General features: G+C 40.6%; 1 pseudogene; it reads right to left on the bottom strand.

Annotated features, from left to right (window-relative positions):
* Positions 1-724: 724 nt before the first annotated feature.
* LOC101993915 lies at positions 725-1,935 on the bottom strand (annotated as a pseudogene).
* Between the last annotated feature and the right edge of the window lie 5,828 nt (positions 1,936-7,763).

Raw genomic sequence — 7,763 nt, 5'->3', positions numbered from 1 at the left:
AAAAAAAGACACTTTACAATAGAATGTTTATTAAAACATTTAGTATATGTTCCTTGCTTAATATTGTTTATACTAGTTGTAATTCTAATATTATACTTGATATCTGTTCCTAGTGTACATAATTTTGTATTGGTTTTGGAACTCTCCTATTTAAACAAAAGGGGGAGGTACTGTGGGAGCTCCTTCTGCTCTTTCAGTTAATAGCCTTTAAGATACCAGCCTATTTGGGCATGTTCTCTTATACTATAAATGCAGCTGTAAAGCCTACACTGGCTCTCTTTGCTTTGGCTTTCACTTCCAGCTGCTATATTCTGTTCCTGTTCCCCATTCATGCAGAGGATTGTGATCTAGGACAGTGATCGGTAAGTCACCCCTAAATAAATAACCCTTTGTTATCTGCAATTCTGAAATAGTGTGGGATTACTTTGCAACTTCTGCCATCAGCATATTAGGCATAAAACATTCATACAATTATATAGAATAAAACTCCATTTAGAAAACAAAGATATCTTTTAAGCTGATAATGTGACAGACTGGTGATGTTCAGATGATAATATATTGACATATAAATACACACACATACACACACATTGTGGATACATTCTCCACGATGTTCTCTGTTTCCTTCCTTTCTCTGTCTTTCTTTCTTTCTTTCTTTCTTTCTTTCTTTCTTTCTTTCTTTCTTTTTATTTCTTCCACTGGAAACATTTTTATTGAGACCACACTAGTTAAGCAAATTCTGGCATAAAGCACCTTCCTCTTTGGCAAAACAGTCCTTCTTCAGTGGTCCCATGAATGCTTTCTCCTCCATGGTTTGGAAATGACCATGGCCATACTTGGAGGTGGTGTCAATAAATTTCAGGTGAATCTTCTCCAGAGCCTGTTATTTGGTCTGCACCAGCAAGGACTTGTGAAGAGTGAGCACTCGCTTCTTGGTTTCCACCACACAGCTTTTGAGCATGATGGAGTCATTGGCTACCTCATCATAATGGACATAGCCACCCAGTGGGTTGATGCTTTTGTCAAAAAGGTCATAGTCAGTAGATACATTGTTTTTGATCAGCTTGCCATCCTCGATAAGGTAGCCTTGATCAGTCTTGTAAATCTTCTTGTTGATGTCTGTCTGATGACGGTAGCCTTTCTGCCCAGCCCGAGCCACAGAGAAGACCACTCGGGAAGGGTGCCAAACTCCAATACAGGCAACCCTCAATGGGTCTTATGGGGCAGTTTCTTTGTATGCCAATGACTGGTCACCCCTTTGTAACCTTTGCCTTTTGTCACCCCGATGACATCAATCATCTCATTCTGCCCAAACACTTGGTTCACAGGAACCTGCTGCTCAAGCCTCTCCCAGGCCCAGTCTAGCTTCTCAGCCACACCCCCATTCACCTGGATCTTCATCAAGTGTGTCTTCTTCTGGTGCAGAGGAACCAGACCCATCTGAGTGTGGGCAATTTTGCGGATGACTTGGTAGTACGTCTTCATGATATTGAAGTCTTTCTCCAGCTGTTTCTTGCCCGTGTCATTCTGCCATTTCTTATTGGTGAAGGCCTTATTAGATTTGTGCCAGTTCTTGTAGAAATGCGCCTTTTACACTCATCACTGACGTGCTCAGCAAATGCTGTCTTGAAGGTACAGAGATCCCATGGGGTTTTTGACATATCCCACGATGCCCACAACTATCATAGGTGGTGTTTCTACAATAGTTACCGCCTCCCTGATTTCTTTCTTGTTCACCTTGGATCCTGGTCTGTCAACCTCCAGGACAATGTGGGCCATGCCAGCATTGTAACCTAGAAAGGTCGTGAGGTGAACAGGCTTGGAAGGGTCATCCTTGGAGAAGCTCTTCACTTTCTCATGATGCCTGCTGTGGCACTCCTGAGGCAAGAAGCCCAAGGACCCATGCTTGGGAGCAGAAAATTTCCTGTGAGACATTGACCTAATTTTAATATGTTGTTATTCAGTAAAATAGGAGAAGCTGAAGAGGGGGAGATATGGATAAATAGCCATTTGGTAGAGTAAAATGGTCACAAATATATACACATTATTTTATAATGCATTTCACATTTATTTATTGTGTATACATGTGGAGGCATAGGTGTATCATAGCACACACGTGGTGGACAGAAGACAACCTTAAGGAGCTGATTCTCTCCTTCCACTATGTCAGTTCTGGGGATCCAACCATGGTTGCCAGGTTTGGAGGAAGGTACTTTAACCCACTGAGCCATCTCACTAGCTGAACACAGAGTCACCGATGAAGATTAATACCTTCTATGAATGCTGTCCACGGGGCACTAGAATACTACAACAGTTAACACTAGAGACCATTAGTCACTATAACAGAGATAGCAACACTGAAAAAGTCTGAAATGTAGGAATTACCAAAATGTGACAGAGATAGGAAGGAGAAACATGCTATGGGAAAAAAAATGCCCTGAGAGATTTGCTGGGGGGAGTTGCTACAAACCCCTGCCATTTGTAAAATCAGTGTCTGTGAAACACAGTAAAAGTGAGTGTGGCAGAATGAAGTGCGTTGGTGTACATGCATTTTCTGGCATGTAAGTAGCATTTGAAAAACCATGAGAATGAATGGAACAAAAAGGTTAGAGTCGCAGACATTCCAGTGTTAGAGAACAGATCCGGTGGTGGCGCACGCCTTTAATCCCAGCACTCGGGAGGCAGAGGTAGGTGGATCTCTGAGTTCGAGGCCAGCCTGGTCTACAAAGGGAGTTCCAGGACAGGCTCCAAAGCCACAGAGAAACCCTGTCTCAAAAAAAAAAAAAAGAACAGATCCAGCGGTAAATGAGAAATCAACATTGGTACAAAAAACATCAACAGTGTAGATTCCCAGAATCCAAGAGACAAATTCCAGATAAAACTTCCAAACGAAGAATATGACTGTGTCAACTGCAGCTGATTGGTAAAATGGAGAGAGCCTACCTGTATAGCAACACCCTGTGAAGATGATTGGTGACTTTGACAAGAGAGATATCTGGAATGTGGAGTGACAGCATCATTAAACTGCATAAATACAACAGTGCATGTGTGCAGGAACCAGTTCTCTCCACAGTGGTTCTGTGTTGGGATCATCTTTTGTACACTGTGAAGATGTGTCTCTGTTTAACTTCACCTGTCTAAGGCACTTTCTGACAGGTTTCATAAAGAGCTGAACAGTCAATAGTGAGGCAGAAGAGAACAGGCAGGATTTCTGGGCAGAGATAAAAGCTCTGGGAAAGAATCTGAGGTGGGAAATTTATCAGCTAGATGTGAAAGAAGTTGGACTTTTGGTGCTGAGGATAGATAATAAGCCACATGGCAGAACATAGATGAATACAAACAGGTTAATTTAAGTTTTAAGAGCTAGTTGGGAACAAGCCTAAGCTAAGAACAAGCTTTCACAATTAATAAGAAGTCCTTACATCATTATTCAGAAATTGGTGGTCCAAAGAAAGGCTGCTTACATTTGGTGCCTAATATCAGGCCTGTATATCCAAGCATAAAGCCTGAGAAATCTGAGAAAGAATCCTGACAAAGAGTCAGACACAGCTTCCTAGAAACTGTATCCTCTCTGGAACTTGCTGCCTGGCACGTTAAAGCTTGGCTCACAACAGAATGGTTGCAGGCAAGCAAAAAGCCGAGCCCAGACTGAAAAAACCTTTGAACAGGTACAGTATGCTTGAAAATGTGCTTAGGTGCTGAAAAAAGAAAAGAAATGGGTATAGATAGAGAAATAAACAATTTGAAAATAATAAGGTGAAGTCTTTAAAGAGAGAGTAAAGCAATATGAAACAAGTAAGTCACATAAGGATGGGAGACAACGTAATACAGGGTGTTTGGACCCTACAGGGTGCTTTATTAACTTTAACTTCTTTAAATACAAATGAACAAAAACAGCAGCTACTGAGAGACATTGGAGTGTAGAAAAACTGTTAGTTAAACCAGCCCACACATTTTAAGGATATCTTAACTTCATAGTGGAGTTCAAAAATGTATTGAAAGGGAGGGGTTATGTCTTTGTTTCCACAGGAAATAAACTATGGATTCCTTCAATATTGATAAATATCAGACTTGATTGGGGGAGATCTCCCTAAAATTTACCTACAAACATGAAGGAAAAAAACCTATAAGACAGGTGATGTACATGCTGATCCCACTGCATGGGAACAGCTCTGAGACTACATGAGATGATAAATCTTATTGGTTACAGAGTCCTCATGATTTATGTTATCTTTTCATACAGCATGGATGGAAATTTACATTACAGTTTGGTTATGTAGTCCATATGAACTTATGAAGTTTAGAGATGTCTTTTATTTGCTCAAACACAGAGCAGAGAATCATCTTTATCTGATTTGTGCACACCTCATGTTTAATATTTGTATTTATGCAGATACATATGTTACCTTTAAAACTTGAATGTTTTCAGAACAAAAGGAAGACAGACAAGTAGTCTAGGTGATCCATTCTCACAGAATGTTTCCATTGCATTTCCCCAAAGTCTGCATACTAGACAATTACAAAGTAGCTATCTGAGATGGTCCATCCTCACAGATTATTACAGTCAGGACCTCAGATGTGCCCTGCACTTTCCCATCACACAGGGACTGGACAACAGATGAGACAGCTAAGTTCCAGAACTTACCATTATCCCAATTTTCTCAGGCACCCCTAAAGATGCCACTTCCCACAGACAACAAGAAGCAATGTTAAGATCACAACTCCCACATTCCCAAGAGATGGGAGTGAATCTCTTTCTAAAAAGAAAAAAGGGACATAGGAATGCTAGGATAAAAAGAGTATATTATTGAATCTACTTTTAAACTATCTACCCTTTTCTCTGGCTGTTACATTCTTTTTGTGCCTGCCTTAATGTTCCCTGAGCTCTGAAGGAGGTGTTCTGTGCTTATCTTCTGCTGAGAGTAAAGCACCGAGCCCCAGTTCCACAAGGACGGATGCATATTTTTATTATTGTTGTTATTGAGACAATGTTGCTTATATAGTTCCAACTGTTCTGGAACTTACTTTGTGGATCAGGCTGGCCTCAAACTCAGAGATCCACCTGGGTTTTCCTCCCAAGTGCTGGGATTAAAGGTGTGTGCAACCATGCCCAGCCAGATACATATTTTTTATATAAACACCAATCAAAACAATGACTCCAACCACAAGGAATATGAATAAATCCATTCAGCCTTTTCATTGTCAATACCACATGATGTAGGAGTGTCTTCTATCTATCTGTTGTTTTCATTTGGTTAATTAATAAAGAAAACTGCTTGGCCTGATAAATCAGAACATATCTGGAAGGGGAAGACAGGACAGAATTCTGGGAAGAAGAAAGCAGAGTCAGGCAGATGCCATGATTCTCCAACCAGAGACGGATGTAGGTCAGGATCTTTCAGCCACCACTTCGTGGTGCTACACAGACTATTAGAAATGGGTTAACCAAGATGTGAGAATTAGCCAGTAAGAGGCTAGAGCTAATGGGCCAGGCAGTGTTTAAATGAATACAATCTCTGTGTTTTTATTTCAGGTGTAAAGCTAACCATGCAGGAGCCGGGTGGGACAAAAAGCAGGCCTTCTGGCCCCATCACTACAAATGGTGCCCAGACATGGATAATTGAATCCACAGAAAGCCTGACAAAGCTTGGGAAAGAATAGAGTAAAGCATGTTTTCTTGGTAGCAGCAATTTCTTGGGGCTGCTCTGCTTGCTAGAGGCAAGCAAGCGCTCTCTTCTAAGAGAGGCTTCCTGACTCAGTTTTAGCTGCAAAACCCTGCAGCTCTTTTAAGAGGTCCTGCCACGAAACACTTAAATGGTGTTGATGAAAAGCTGAATGCATGCTTTTCGGTTTTCAGCCGTAGCAGGAAAAAAAACTGAGCCATTTTAAAATTCTGGCTTTCTGGGCCATCCTGCCGTGGTAAACTCTGACTCTTTCAGGCAGGCAGTCCGACTGAGTGCGGTCTGTGAGCAGAATGCTGCAGCTTGCTTGCTGGCAGGGACCCTGAAATGCCATAGAGTTGTGACAATAAAAATGGCTACAGCCGGTACCTTCGCCATGAGGCTGGAAAGCTAAGGAATGGGCTGGATCCAGTCGTCAAAGCCATGGCTTTCATCCTCTCCTTAAAGACTCATGTAGTCAGAAAAAGAGAGAGATATAGTAAAGAGAGATTCAAAAAAATCTCTAAATGTTTTACTGTGTGTTAAAAATATATGCCGGCTTGAGAGAGAAAAGAAAAAGGCTAAAGTTCTTAAAAAAGAAAAAAAAAGAGTAGTTGGGTGAGGTGGTACACACCTTTAATTCCAACAATTGGGAGGCAGAGGTAGATTGACCTCTGTAACTTCAAGGTGTGGTAGCACACGCCTTTAATCCCAATTCCTGGGAGGCAGAGACAGACAGATCTCTGTGAGTTCAAGGTGTGGTAGCACATGCCTTTAATCCCAATGGCTGGGAGGCAGAGACAGACAGATCTCTGTGAGTTCAAGGTGTGGTAGCATACACCTTTAATCCCAGCACTGAGGAGGCAGAGACAGACAGACATCTGTGAGTTCAAGGACAGACTGGTCTACAGATATACAGAGAACCTGTCTCAAAAAATAAAAGTAAAAATAAACAAAATAGAGGTTAAAATAAAGTCACACAAAGATGGAAAATACACAGAGAATCTTGATACTATATGCTATTATGCTCTCTTTGAATTGTTTGAATGCTGAGGAAGGAGCAACAGCTGCTAAAAGATATTTGTTTATAAATGCTGCTGAACTAATCTAAGATAGATATTTAGAAAATACCTTGACTTCAAAATTTGGATCTAAGGTTATGATGCTTTGGAAAATTTCTTTTATTTTCACAGAGGATGAGACCCTGTGGATTGCTTCTATCCCTATATGGTATGATAGACCACACCCTCCTGGATCATTGCTGTGAACACCTTCAGAAAATTACTTCACTCAACTGCCAACTGAGATGAACCTAGCACACAGGTTATACCATGAAAGACCTAATTAACAGTGCCTCTATACAGCAGGAAGAAGTTTGGAGAGAACTAACTGCACCCATATTCCCAAATATTGTTTATAAATGTTCTTTTACATTTATAGGGGGATATGATATAGATATGAATAATTTACATTGATATAAATTTTGCTTTGTTGATATAAATTTAAGGTCAGTTTTGTATATGTATATGTATTTCTGATATTGGTTAAGGTATTGTGATTGTGTAGTTCATTTAAAAATGTAATGCATAATTAGAAAATATAGGTTGTTAGTGGATAATCATTAATAATAGTCAAGCTTGTAGTCATGTTAGATTTTCTAGATTTCAGTTAGATAGGCATTCTTCATATCTTTCAAAGACTACAGAATATGGCATTTAATGTTTTAATAACTTAGGATTGTTCATGACAATGAGACACATTGCTCCTGGCAGTACCAATCTACTTCAAGAGGAAGATGGGCATCGAAGAAGCTCCTTATGGAGTTGGCTAACCATTTGGGCAAGAAACTGTTCTTGCCTGGACTGATGCATAAACTGGACACAAAGAACCCACAGAGAGAGGACTGCTGAACTTGCCTAAAGGTGAGATGGTCTTTCAGGGTTCCTGATTCATGAAAGAGTCTGTGAGACATTCTGCAGGACACAGCAGTGGTGACAGAACTGCTTTTAAAATTTCCTGCTTCAGGGAAATGTCTGCTGGAAACTATGGGCCTGTAGGCTGAAGATGGATGCCCCAATGCTACAAAAGAACTTTGGGTGACTG

The sequence above is a fragment of the Microtus ochrogaster genome, chromosome 18 (assembly GCF_000317375.1).
Source record: "Microtus ochrogaster isolate Prairie Vole_2 chromosome 18, MicOch1.0, whole genome shotgun sequence".
In the NCBI taxonomy this organism is placed as follows: domain Eukaryota; kingdom Metazoa; phylum Chordata; class Mammalia; order Rodentia; family Cricetidae; genus Microtus; species Microtus ochrogaster.
This window is presented reverse-complemented; position numbering and strand designations above follow the sequence as displayed.